This window comes from Manis javanica, chromosome 11, assembly GCF_040802235.1.
Source record: "Manis javanica isolate MJ-LG chromosome 11, MJ_LKY, whole genome shotgun sequence".
Taxonomy (NCBI): domain Eukaryota; kingdom Metazoa; phylum Chordata; class Mammalia; order Pholidota; family Manidae; genus Manis; species Manis javanica.
In genome coordinates this window covers 5,013,020-5,028,072 of record NC_133166.1, presented here as the reverse complement: position 1 = coordinate 5,028,072, position 15,053 = coordinate 5,013,020, and positions in this window count along the sequence as shown.

Below are 15,053 nucleotides of genomic sequence, written 5' to 3'. Positions count from 1 at the left end.
TTGTACCTTTTGAAATTCTGTCTATGTAGCATTGTTTCAGAGATAGAAATAATTTAAAAATAATTTAAAACTGGAGCCGTGTAGGTATCTGTAGGAGTCAGCTAGAAGAGCTCTCTGGTTTCTAAGTTATACTCTGATAGAACAAACCGAGTGGGATGGCTTACGCATAAGCCTGCTCCAGATGGCCCTGGCATTGTGCTCAAGTCTCACTCTCTCCAGGACTAAGGCAAGCATTCAGGCACCTGGGGACAGTTGAATACCAGCCACTTGCTCTAATTCCCACTTCTTTCTGATGGTTAAGGTTTTGTACCATGAGGACCCTGACCTCTCAGCCTCAGGTCCTGAAAAAAAGACTCCATTGAGTCTGCAGAGGCTCAGTAGACTCCCATGATGGATGAACCACCAGCAGGCAACCCAACGGAGGGTTGATATGAATCCAAGGAAAAAAGTTTTTAAAAATGAAGATAAATGCTCTGAGGGACACCCGTTGTAACTGAAAATTGTTTATGAAATCCTGTTTAGCTCTTGAATAAACTATTCATATGCTCACCAAACTCCTTCCCTTCTAGACAGGGTAGTTAAGGTGTGAGCACATATTTGTGTAGTTAGTGTTATGGTTACAGGAGTGGGGCTGGGAAGGCTTAGCTCTAAATTATAGGAAGGACTTTCAGTCCCTGTGAAACCCTGAGAAGCAGGGTGGTCTCAGGGGCCCTGCACATTTCTAAGTGTCTGGCACATGGCAAATGCCTATAAATGTTAGTTTTTATTGTTGTTGTAGTTCTTCCTATATATTCAAGTGACTAAGAATGTAAAAGGCTAAACTTTGTTTTAAAAATCTGGAGTTTCGTTATCTCAGGAGAGCAACGACAACTCAAGGCCATATATCATAGTTTTAGTAATAATTGCTCTCTCCAGAATGGCACGCTCTTTCAGAAGATTCTCATTGTTCTCGAGTAAGAATGATTAAGGTAATACCGTGGGCTCTGCTGTCACCTAGTGGAAAGTTATCATAAACTGTTCTCAACAACTTCATTGTGTTAATTGCGGACTGGCTTTCACTGACTTGCATTCTACAGTTCATCACAATTCCAAACCACAGACGGCGTCCATGTCTGTGTTGATGTGCCCTTTTCTCCCCCGTAAACAGCAAAGGGCACATGATCCTGTATGAGCTGGCGAGTCAGAAACCAAGAATGTAGAGAACATTCTTGGCAACTAGCTGGTCTCCTGGTCACCGGAACATTGCCAAACCCTAACAACAGAGGGTCTGGCACACAGTAAGCTTTTTGATGAATAACTGTTGCATTAATCTCTGCCTCAGTAATAACAAACAGACCAAAACAAAAAATGAAAAATGCGCAAGCCACCTTATCACACTTCCCTTTAGAGTTTTTAAAGTGTATTTATATATGATCTTAATTTATTTTCAGAAAACCTATGAAAGGGGATACATTTTTCTCATTTTGAAGATGAGAAAATTTCTCAAGAAGATAACAGCATCAGGAAGTCAAGTAAAAAAAAAAAAAAATCAAAGGTGTTTTCTGACCCATAAATCTGAGCTCTACTCTCATCAGTGCTCTGGTTTGCCTGGTGCTGTGCGTGGCTCATCAGGGGGATACTAGGAAAGCAGGGAACATTCTGGTTTGTTTTGGAAAGAGGGGGAAGGAATCCTATAGAGAAGGGAAAGGCACCCAAGAGAAAAGTCGAGGCCCTGGGGCCCACAGGCCTCCAGATGGGAAGAGAAAGTCTCCCCCTGCTGGGGCCGCCCCACCACTCTGTCCCCATCCGCGGCTCTCTGGTTCCTCTGGGCTCTTGCTCATCTAAGCACCTCCCCTTTCTGCTTCTCCTAGCAGCCCCACTCCGTGGGCAAATTACTTTCAGCTTTAAAAATAAAAAACCTCTGCCTTCACCTAGCTGTCGCTGTGGATTCTTTCATAGTGCTCCCCTACCCTTCAAAACAGGCTTATTGGAAGAGTAGACCCGGCATATTCCACTCCCCACAAGGACTCCTTAATGCACCACAGCATGGTTTTGTCACCCATGCCACTCTTCTCCCCCTGGAAATCGCTGTGGCCCGGGTCCCCAAGGATATCCAGTGGACTTTGCAGATGTCTGCTTTGTTCCTTGGGGTATTCGACACTGTTGAGCCTGGCCTCGGTACTGAAATGCTGTCCTGCCACAGCTCCTGAGACCTGGCTCCCCAGGGGCCCCCTACACTCTTAGTGTCCTTCCTGGACACATGCCACCCTTACTCTCCAAGCTCCTCCAGAGCTCTCAAGGAGTACCGCCACCTGACACTCCCATGTCTTTAGCCTCCCCCTCTCCGCTGAGCTCCCGTCTTCTGTGAGTCCTTAATGATACTAAAAAAAATAAAAAGAAACAAAGAAACTAAAACAAAGGATGACAGGAATGATTTTCTTTATAATAGAACCTATCAACTAAAAAATGTAGAAGGCATAATAGAGTTAGAAAATCACCATTTTTAAACCATCATACTAATATTTGGTTTAGGCAAGAATCATCACGGGATGCTAAAATCCCTAGATGCAAGTTTGTTGGGGAGGAGCATATTTTACACAGACTGGACCTTTCTTCTCACAGATTATTAACTACAGGAGGAAAAAAGTATTTACAGCACGCAGCACTGCAGCTGAGAGGTCACTGATAATGGGACAAACTGATACCATCCTTCCTGATGAGACACTGAGGACATAACATCACTTACGTGACTTTTTTTTTGCATGACAAAAGAGTCTTTACTTTTAAATGATTATCAGTACACATACTAAGTAATAACATGTAAAACGTTCTTGAATTCTATTATCTAGCAATTCTGATTAAGAGAAACTAAAAGCAGCCTGAACAATTACACTAATATTCATTGTTCTAACCCTTAACCAGAAACAACTGTTTTAAGTCTGGCTGCTGCTTCGCCCAGACTACAAATAACTATTTACTACTTTTTCGATGATAAAGCCCCTGACCTTCAAGAAAGCTTTAGGGAAAAAAACACTTTTCCTTTCTTTCTTTTAAAAAAAATAAAAGGTTTTCTTACTACATCTAAGAAAGAAAAAGTCAGTATTGATATATATGTTGCTTGAGCTAAAAGGCATAGTAAAACAGATAATGTATACCCATTGGATTCCTAAGAAATATGAGGTAAAAAGATGAAATCTTTGGATAAGCTCTAAGTTTGTACAAAGCAGCTATCTCCAACAAGTGAACGTACCTACCATACAATATACAGAAATAACTTAATGCCTTTTCACAGTAATAGGTCATGGGAAGACGATCTGCCAAACCCAAGTTCAAGGACAAGCCACCAAGCGACTGGCCTGTCTGCTTTTCAACAATATCGATGTCAGAAGAGACAAAGAAGGCTGGGGGTCATTCAGATTAAAGGACATGAAAGAGTTGTGAAAAGTAAATGTAAGGCGCGATTCTCTATTGGATGCTCAATTAGGAATAAATAAAACCCAACATTATTATAAAAGACATAATGGGGATAACTGGTAAAATTGGTATATGAACTGCATATTACATAATAGTATTATATCATCATATTCTTATTTCCTCTTCTTTCTTATAGAACAAGCAACACACTAAATATACTGATTTTCCACCTGCGGAGTATGATTTAGGATGACTCTGTACAAAGTACAGGTTGAAGTGTCTGCTTGTTCCTAAGGGTGGAAAGCAAGATTGATGGTTCTTATGTTAAGAAAAACAACTTAATAGTACTTTTAAAATGGAAAAAAATGGTGTAGGCCAGTGGTTCTCAAAGTAACAGTCCTTGGACCAGCTTCATAGCAACACCTAGGGATTTGATAGAAATGCAAATTCTCCAACCCCATCCCAAACCTATTCAATTAAAATTGTGGGGTTGGGTCCCAGCAATCTGTCATTTAACAAGTCCCCTGAATAATTCTGATGTGTACTAAAGTTAAAAACCACTGCTATAGGTTAGTCAAGAAAGGAGGAAGCTGAGAGAATAACATGCATCTTTTGTTGGGTGCTTACATTGTGCCTACCCCAGGTATAAACATCTTATACATATGTATTCCTCATATAGCCCCAGCCAGTAAGGCTGTGATCACTCCAGGCTGACAAACGGGGACACAGCTACAAAGAAGATAAGTAACTTAAAATCATACAGCTAGTCAGAAGATCAGCTGTGAAATTGGGGCCACTGGTTTTAAAACCCATGTGCTTAACCATTATTCTATGCTACTTCTCAGCTTAGCAATCAGATAAAGTGAGGACTGGAATTAGTGTTCTTACAAGAAGAGACATAAAATAATCTCTCTGTCTTTCCATGTGAGGACACAGCAAGGAGACAGTCATCTGCAACCCAGATGGAGAGTTCTCACCCGAGTCCGAGCAGGCTGGTACCCTGGTCTCAGACTTTCTTTCTCCAGAATGGTAAGAAATCCATTTCTGTTGGTGAAGCTACCCCACCCTTGGTACTGTGTTACAGCAGCCTTCACTAAGTCAGGGGTCAACGTGGGGCTCTTCCTAGGCAATGGGGAGGGGTAGGGTGTGGTTGGAGGTCTCGTAAGCAAAGGAGTGTGACACGATTTCTCTGTGTCCCCAGTTACGCCATGAAAATGCAGTTCAGTTTTCTTACCGAGCCTGCCACTTTGAAGTGAAGACCACATATCCTTGTGGTACAGTAGGGATGGTGGCTACCTGAGCAAAGGGACCGGCAAGGGTCTGTCTTTCCCCTCTTCATCGCTGGGACTGCCTGGCTAGTGCCCTAACCAGCCGGAAGCTGTAAACCAAATCGGTTTTTGGTGTCCTGTCCATGTGGCACTGCTTGGATTGCCCTCACAGGGGCAGTGTAGCCTTACTTAGCAGGTGTTATCACCCGGCTGTGTGGAAAAGGGCAGCATGAGGGCACTGCTTAGCTAGGACACAGCATCCATCCTGGGCCCTTGCTGATGAATACCAGCATTTCTGCATGTAGTACAATTAGGACTCCAATCATTCATTCGCTCATTTATTCATTCATTCCGATTTTTTTACTTAGCAACCGTGCATTTGAAAGCCTACTGTTGGTAGGAGCCCTTCGAGAGGTGCTAGGGATATAAAGATTTTTAAAAATTTACTCAGTGCTCCAAGACCTCCGGGAGCTCAGTGCTGAGTGAGAGATTTAAAAATAACGACGGTTGCGTAACTGTACAAGTGCATAGCATAGTAGGGGTGGAAAGGAATCGTTGTGTGATGCAGGACAGAATCCTTCAGATCTCGGCTGAATAACTGTGGTTCCTGAGAGGATGCCTTCCCTGGCTCCTTGACCAGGTTTTGTTCCCCTATTCTCTGGTGTCTCAGATCCCTGTGCTTCTCCAGTTGTAACACTCAGCACGCTGCATTGTTACTCCCTGTTTAATTGTCTCCTTCCTGACAGATTTAACAAGCTATGACAGGGACCACTTCTTTCTTGTGTATAACTACATCCCAAACACTCATCATAAAAGGCCGGCTCACAGCAGGTGCTTAATAAATGTTTATCGAAAAATAATTTTACCCAAGTACAGTATAATTGTGCCATGACGCCTCAAGTGCAAGAAACATCATCTGTCTTTAGATTTCTAATTCAAATCAAATCTCAGCATACCCAGATTAGCAAGAAATCCAACATTCTTTGATTACATCTTGCCGATGGGTTTCAGCCCCAGGCAAGTTCACTGTGGATTCAATGAGACCAAGGAATGACAATGGAACATCCTTGGGGTGAAAGGGTTTATTATTCAGCTTGTTCTCCCAACAATAGGTCGAGCACTAGAATTACATCTGCATCCAACAGTCTGCAGGTCTGTAATCCTCCTTTGTCTCTGCCTCCCAGCCTCTCTACCCCCGCAGCCTTCTCAGTTTCATCCTCGGCGCTGCCACCACTCCAGTCTCCTCTCTGCTCTCCTGCAGCCTTGCAGCCATGCCACCGGGTCACCCAGAGCACTGGGCGGGGCTCTTTATATAGAGTCGATAACTATGTATTGCCCACACGTGTGTAGTGAGCCAGCCAACCAGGGCCAGGTGCAAATCCTGACCATAGGAACCTTCACTTTAGCGATAATTTTTTTTAAACTTCCTTCCACTTCTTCTGGTTCATACAGAAACCCCAGTTCTGAGGGTTATGCCCTTGAGGGAAGAAGGGAAAGGCCTCTGGCCCTCACCCCCTGCCTTTTGTGCTCTCCGCTGTGGCTGAGCTCTGGTCCTCTGCACCTGGTTTGACTGGCGGCTCTGGGTGGGCTCTAGCTGTACCCCTTACAGCCATTCTGACCCCTGCCAGCCTAGGTCTGCCTCCTCTCTGACCCCTGCCAGCCTAGGTCTGCCTCCTCTCAATACTGTTTACAAGTGGTGAACAGGTTTAAGGTGAGACCCAGAACACACAGACACCCCACCCGTCCTCGCCCCTGAGAAGTCATCTCCTGGGGGGACTGCTCCCCATTTTGCCTCCCCTCTGCCCTTGAATAACCATCTGAACCCCCTTGTGGCTCTCCTTACTATGGTCTTGGGAGGGGGAGAGGAAGATGCTCTCCAAATTAATACTGATGAATTTACAGCTCCTCAAAGATGAGATACCAATTAATTCTCAGCAACTCTCCCCATGTATAAATTCATTCCATGAATGAATGTGTGTATTTGTGTGGAGCAGTCTTGTAGAAGGACATTTCATATTTGTGACTTAAGGTCACTGAACTTTATACGCCAACAAGTACCCATTACTTCTGGGCTAGTAACATCCTTTTATCTCAGGAAAAAATACCTAATTCCTCATGAGGATTAATGGAGATAATCTTTGAATGTACTTCAGGAAGTAAAAGTACTATATGAATGTAGAATAGTGTTGGTTTTAACTAATGATTTCTGTCTTTTCAGCCAGAGATGACATGAAAAATGGCCTCTTTGGGATCCTTTCCAATTCTTCTATATTGTTGTTTTATGTTTTTCTGGGGTTGTTTTTTTTTTTTTTTTTGCCAACAGCTTTCCTCCAGCTCTCCATTATAGAAAGCATTGCACTCCATGAAAAAAATCTCAGCCAAGTGTTGACTGCTTTTACTTCCTTGGGCTCTTAATTCAAACCAGACTCTGAGGTGCTCCAGCTGAAACCGTTTGTGAGGGAGCTTGACAGGCATTTTACGGGTCCATTTTAGTTCTAAGATTCCATGATTTATCAGAACTTTTATATGTGAATGATAGCAAATACCTCGTTCTCTCTTCATTTACTCATTCCTGCTTTCATTTGAATAATATTTATTTAGCCCCTACTCTGTTTAAGACACCATCTTATAAGCATTTCTTGAATTTATTATTGCCAACAAACATAGCTATTTAATATTCTGGTAACACCTAGAATTTTGCAGTCTGAACTTTGCTCACAGTCCTCTCCCCACTCCACAATCCCCGCCTCTGTAAATCCTTCACGGGGAACGCTGCTCACCAGCTGCCTCATGCTTTTCTCTGCTTTATCTCGATGTCTTTGGACACTTTGCTACTAATGTGTCTCCACTTCTATACCAAGGTTCTTGACTATTACACTGTTTACTGTGTTTATATTGGCTGTTAGAGGAGAACATTCAAAAACTCTGAGATAAAACTGTGAGAACCATTGAGATAAAAGCAACAGAGTAAAAGCCCTGTGAGATATAAAATAAAAGTGCTAATCTCATGAAATGTGACCTGTTTTTTTTTCTCTAACTGAAAAAATATCAGTCTTGACCTGGCTAAGCACAGAGTTACATCTGGGGCAAATATTCAGGCTGACTGCACACTCCCACATTGTGTGTATAAAGAGATGGTTTAATTTTAATAAAGGAGGGTCACCCCAGTACTGTTTGTACTGTACTTCCCTCACATCCTCTTTCAAGTCATTCCTCACTTCCTGTTTTCCTGGAAACTGATTTGTTCCCCCTCATCACATAGTTTGGGTGTGAGTGCTCATTTTTGACAATGTGACCCTGCTCTTTAGTCATAGCTTTTTATGTACAGAGAAGGTGTCTGATGTGGGAACTTTGGAACTATGACTGGGAGGAAGAGAATGATTTCCCTGCTTTCCTAAAAAACTTGAGAGCAGTGGGCATCCATACTCCAGCGTATGGATTGTGGAAGCAAAAGGTAATAGAGGTGCCATAGTAACTATGACAACATGTGTTGAGTCGTTATTGAGAGTTGGGAGTGCTTGACAAGCATTATGCTTTGCCTCTTGGGTGCATTTCATGCATGAAGGCCCTGAGGCAGAGAGCCATGGTAACCTGCCCAAGGTAGAACAGAAGTTGGTGGATCTGGGATATCAACCCAAGGATTCTGACTCGAGTTTACACAAAACCACTGTGCTCTACAACCTTCCATCCTTTCTGGATTTGGGTCTGATCAGTTTCTGCCTCTTTTTTCATCATCTCATTAGGACCTTGTCCATAAAATGAGAGTCCTGTGGCCAGGATTCTCACCTGGTCCTGGTTGACTACCTCACTGCATACCTGTGGGCAATAATGCCCAATAATGGGCAAAAAAGAGCTCTGCCCAGTACTCTGGGCACGACATGGTGGTATGGCTGCATGGCTGCAGGAGAGCAGAGCAGAGGCTGGAGTGGTGGCAGCACCGAGGACAGAGGTTCAGAGGACAGCTGTATGGGACAGCTGTGCAGGCAAAGAGGCCCAGAGGATGGCTGTACAGACAGAGGGGTCCAGAGGCAGAGACCAGCTTGCTGCATGCAGACTCACTCCGAGTGAATGGGATTCTAGTGACTGACCCACCACCTGGAAATAAAATTGGGTATAAAGCTTTCACCCCAAGAACGTTTTGCTGTCAATTTCTTTGGTCACATTGAATCCACAGCAAACTTGGCCGGGGCTGAAACCCATTGGCAAGACAGACCTCACTTTTTTTTGTCTTTCAACCTTGTTTTTTTTTCCATTTGGAGTACAAATTTGTCAATTTTCGCATCAAGAGCTGGTATCTATTTCCCTACCCCTTGAAGCTAGGCTTGGCCATGTGACTTGCTTTGGCCAATGGAGCATAAGCAAATGGAACACAAGTAGAGATCTGAAGAATATTTGTGCACTGGTATTTGCCCTGTCTTTGTGCGCTTGGGGAGTCAGACAGCCATTTTCAGGTGGATAGGTGATCCCAGCTGCATGAGTGAGCCCAGCCAATGCCATTTGGAAAAAAGGGAAGCCATCCTAGATGAGTCCACTCCAAACTGCTGACCCACAGAACTGGGAACAAATAGGTTTTAAGTTGCTTAGTTTTAAGGTGACTTGTTATGAAGGAAAAGCTAACTGATACACCCTCTAGTGCCTGAATAAAAAAGTCCCTAATTACAATTTCTTAAAAATGTTTAATAAGTAATATGTGATCACTATAGAAAATTTGGATATGCAAAAAGAAGAGAATTTTTAAGAACATTTAAAATCCAATTATGCAGAAATAACAATGTTGATGTTTTAATTTATCCATCTGAATATGTGTGCCTTTATGTATATATGTTTGTGGGGGATAAGGTGGCAAGTCATGGTGTAATACAGGACGACAGTAAGTATGATAACATACACACACCAAAATGTAATACACACCTACATATACATAGTTCAGTCTTTAAAAGAAACACACGAACAAGAGAGAATATGCACGACCTCATAATATTGCTTCTTATGCTCCCTTGAGATAGTCCCAGGATTCATTTGGCACCCATGATTTCAACATTATTGTTCAGGCCACTGATGGAAGAATGAATTAATGAGTATTTTTAGGGGACTTAACATTGGAAAAGAGGAAAATGTTTTTTCCAAGCCTTTTCTTGAGTCTATGAAGAAAACTACTGGGCATCTGACTGAGGAAACCGTATTCTTGATGTGTCATCTCTGAATAACACAGATGCAGATTTTACATCTACAAATACTTAATGTAGCCTGATAATATAGTGAGATCTGTTTTTTATGTCTGACTCATTAAAAAGTCTGTATCAATCGCAACATCAGCCTCTTTAAAGTTGCCTTAATGAAGGAAGCCAGTCAAGGATTTTTTTGGCCAATCAACAAGGTCCAAAACATGAACTTCGAAAATAGTTTTAGAGTTAAATACACTCTATCCCTCCCACACTCTCAAAACCTCTCCTGCTCCCCATAATATTTAAGAAATGGAACATTTGCAATAAAAAAATCCAACTTTCAAATATTTCTCTTACAAATCTGAAGCTCTGCCCACACCCAGGGCCTGCATTCCCACTGGGCAATGACTGAGTGTGCGGAGCGGCTGTGCCCTCCTTGGCTGGGCCGTGCACTCTGCAGAGCTGGCCTGAGTCCCAGACACTCTCTGTGCCTCACTCACTCAGAAGCTCAGTACCAGAGGCTTTGAAGGCTTTGAAGGCTTTTTATGCATATTATGCAACTGCTTCCCTCATCTGTTTCACCTACCAGACTCTATATTCACTTTACTTTGCATCTCTTGGTTTAAATGTTTAAAAAGTAAGTGGAACAGTAGCCAGCTACTTAACCTCCCCAACCCTTCATTCTTCAGGCTGCTTCTTGCCCCTTTGCATTCTTGTCCCTTCCAGTTTCCTCTCTCAAAAGCTAAGCTAAAATTCAGTTTTTTTAAATCCAGACTTCAGTGGCATGAAAAGTTTGGCTGTTGGAAAGTCCCACATACTGTGGTTTACACTGAGATGTGCACCTTCTGGAGATCACTTCACTGTCTTCTTAGAACTTCAGGGATTTGTATTATTCTTTGCACAGTCCAATAGAGCCATATGGCTCTGGTAGGTACATTCCCAAAATAAAGGAAACTGGCAGAATATATTTTTTTAACTTTGCTATTTATTCCATGGGATCTTTAGTTAGAACATTATCATTCCGGATAATTCTATTAAAAAAAACCTGACTTTGGCCTTCTGCTTATTCCTTGACCATTGATGAATCAAAAGAGTGGGGTTCAGCTTTGTAAGTGCTACTATTTTGAATTGCGAAATATTTCTTAAGCCTTTATCTGAACATATTGTTCAGCAAGACAGCCCTGTCACCAAAAAAAAAAAAGCAAAACCAAATCCATGACCTCTGGATTTGAAACTATGTACACAACACTGGGGAATAAAGAGCTCTTTTCCCCTCTGCATTTATGTATTTCAGTCACACTATTACAAGCTATTTTAAGTATGTGATTTGGTTGATCTATTAATTTCTAGTCAATTCAAAGTGCTTCATCTGTGCATGTTTTACCTCCCTCGCCTGGCTAGTGGCTACTAAGTACATTTCTAGACCATTGGTTTTGCTTAGGTCTGCATAAAAGGTTGAAAGTGAGAAAAACTTGAGAGAAGGTCACTGGTGGGAGATGATTCAATAGTCTGGGTCTGAGGGATCATAGTGACTTTGGCCGAACTTGAAGCAGTAGGAACCGGAAGAAAGGCATATTCATTCCCTGACTAAAGGGCAGTCAGTCAGAAACCTTCTTGGAAGATGGAAGCTTGCAGAAGTTTCTTCAGGCATTGGAAGAGCTTCAGCCAAGGTTTGTTCCCTAGAATTCTAGCTTCATGGGCTGTTAAAAGGAGAAAAGGTCTGGAAATACTAATTTCAGGACACGATTTGTTGTACTGTTAAGTCGTCAAGTTATCTCAGAGGTTTTAATATGTTAACATGCTTTGTGATCCTTGAAGAATGGGGAAAATAAGGTTACATTTAATTTGTTTGACAACAGAATTATTTTTGGTGGACATCTCATAGTATTAGTGTTCTGTGGAATGCATTTTGAGAAAAAGGAGAACAGCCACAACACTGAAGACTTGCTAATGAGGTGCTAGCCTGGATTTTGAGGGGAGAATTTTCAGGAAGTGCTTAAGTGACTCTAGAGAAGGTACTTTCCATATGGTAGTGGTGCCACGAGACAATACCTAGATGTCCTCTTTAAGGTCAAGAAATTCACACTCCCAGTTTTGAGGATCGTTGCCAGCTAACAGCTTCCAGGTGAGGCCCTCTCCAGAAATTGCTTTCAGGTGAAGGAAGTTTCCTTGCCCAAATATATGGCCCCTCCTGCATCCAGTCACTAGTCAATATGGGGGCAAAAGGGACAGCTCCTTGCTTTGATTCAGATATCTCTGAAGGGCGATCCCGGTCAGAGCTCCCTCTGGGGGTGCCTGAGACTTCTGTCATAATGCACTGCCATTCAATTCCTCCTTTTGTCCTTTCTGAGCCAACTTTTAGTCAAGGAACCTATTGTCTGAAGGGCAGGCCAAGCTCCCAGTGAAGGAACCTGCAATGCTGTGGCAAGTGTATGGGAGGAACGACTGCCCCAGTCCTTCCCTAGAGGCATCTATAGCCATTTATTCAGGCTGTTGTATGCATAAAGGAGACTATCCAGAGATACCGAAGACTGAATCCAAGTTGGCTCATATGATTAACTGAGGTCTCTGTTGTGACTATGTCATAATGGCTCCTGCATGAGAGTGGATTATATGGGGGTCAAGTAATAAATGGAGTCATGATCTGGGCCCTGGTTCACTGTATTCACGGGCTCCAGGGTCCCACCTGGTGATCATTTCCCTAGTGCCCAAATAAATAATTGGCATGGACATCCTATTAATTGTCTGAACTTTAACATTTGTTCTCTTGCCTACGGGGTAACAGCTAGTAGTGGGGAAAGCCGAACGGTAGCCTCAGAAACTTCCTTTCTTCCAAGCTAAGACTGTAAAATCAAAACAATATCACTTCATGGGGGGAATGGCAGAGATTAGTGCTACTCTTAGAGTCCTACAGGTTACAGAGATCAGAGTGCTATCACATCCTCATTCACTTAATCCACCAGTCTGGTCCCTGTAAAATCCAAATAGATCCCGGAGGATGAAAGTGGACTATCATAAACTCAACCAAGCAGTGGTGCCAGTTTCAGCTGTTGTCTTGGTGTCTTTGCTAAAGCAAATTAACATAGTCTCAGGTTCTCAGGACCAGGACCAGTTCTCTGAACCAGGGCCCAGATCAAGACTCTGTTTATTACTTGACCCCCATATAATCCACTCTCATACAGGAGCCATTATGACATAGTCACAACAGAGACCTCAGTTAATCATATGTTGTAAATTATTACAACATATGCCTCTGACCACCAAGAAAAAAGCACACATCTGGAAGGCCTCCTCAGGTTCTGATGGCAGCAACTTCCAAACTTGGCAATGTTTCTCTCACCACTCATCATGCAACATGGAAAGCTGCCAGCTTTGAGTGGAGAGCAGAGCAGGAAAAAAATTTGTAGCAGTTCAGATTGTAAAACAAGCATTCCTACAAATTCAACCATGCAACATGACAGACCTTATGTTATTAGATGTGTGTATGGTGCCTAGAAAGGCCATGTGGAGTTTATAAGCCTTAGGAAAATCACAACATGGAGCACAAGGGTTCTGGGGCAAGGCATCTATGGCAGAGAACTACACATTATTTGAAAAAGAGCCCTGATAGAGCCTGACCATAGAATTTAGGTAATGATGCGATCAGAACTGTCTATCACAAGCTGGGTTCTGTCAGACTGGCCAAGTTGTGAAGTCTAGCAGCTCCAGAAGCAATTCTTTAAAGAGACAGAAGTGGTATATCTGGGACCAGCATGAGCAGATCTAAAGAGCACAAGGAAGCTGAACCGTCAGGTCACCAGACTCCCATGTCACCCACCTCTGTCACACTGGTGCCTTCCTGTAGCTCACATTAAGACAGTTTGTTACAACCTGCTGGTGAAAAAGGAAGTGGGATGGTCTCAGTTCACTGGTGAGCCAGGTCAGGATTTGTGGGTGAAGTTGCAATTAGACTGTTACTGTACTGCAGCCCCAATCAAGAGTAGCCATAAAAGACAGCAGGGAAGGGAAATCCTCCCAAAGTGCAAAGTTTCAGAAAGTATACCTGTTTATATGCCACGTATGGAAAGAGAAGGGTCTCATCCTGAGATAAAATATTTGTGTGAGTGTGTACAAACTCACAGGCTATGGCAAATGTCTTGATTGGTTGGTCAGAGTCTTAGAAGGAAAGAGATTAATGGCTCACGGCCTAGGAAAACAGGGAAAGAGTCATGTGCCTTCCTTACAGAGTAGGCACAAAATGTGAAAATCTCTGTATGACGTGCTAATTCACACTAGAGAGCATCCACCATGGAAAAGGTACCAAACCACCAAGCAGACAGAACGCCTCCACCAACCCCGCCCTGGCACAATGGGTGCATGGCAAGAGGAGTCATGCTTTCAAGGATAAAAGCTGTGTATGGGCCCATAACACAGGCTCCCACCCTCCAAGGCAAATACAGCTCCTGGTGCTGCAAGAAGTCTAGCCTGCTAGCAACAGAGATTAGGACTGAGCTTTTGATATGATGCCATTGCTGGAAGAGACTAATGAGCCATTTGATTGCAGAATAATTACATGGGACCTCTTTGACCCTCGTACTTCATCTTGACTAGAATTGACATATATTCTGAGTATGGGTTCATCTTTCCTGCCTGCATGAGTTCAGTCAGCACTACTCTCTGAGTGCTCATCGAGTAACTGATCTGTTGACATGGGATCCCACAGAAGACTGCAGTTGACCAGGGACCCACTTTACAGCAAAGGCATCCATACCATGTGATCCATGGATCCTATTTCATATTGCACTGCCCAGAAGATGTTGGTCTGAAATAGCAATGAAACCACTCTTTGAAGGCATAGTTAAGGCACCAAAGATTATGTTTTGAGTAGGGGACACATCCTTTGGGGCCCAATATATACCTTAAACCAGTCATCATTATAATGTACTGTGTCCCTAACATGTACACGATATGGGTCTAGAAACTAAGGAGTAGAAATAGACATGGTCCCACTTATCACACCTAGCAACCCACTTGGCAATGTTGCATCCATCTCCATTGTTCCAGGCTCTGCATGTCTAGAAGTTCTGATTCCTAGATGCTGAATGCTTCCAGCAGAAGACAAGTAAAGGTCCTATTGAATTTCAATCTATGGCTGCCATACAATCTCTATGGACTTTTGCCAAAGCCAATAGGCAAGGAATATAGTCACCAACCTTCCAGGGCTTATTGACCTTTAGCGTCAGGAAGA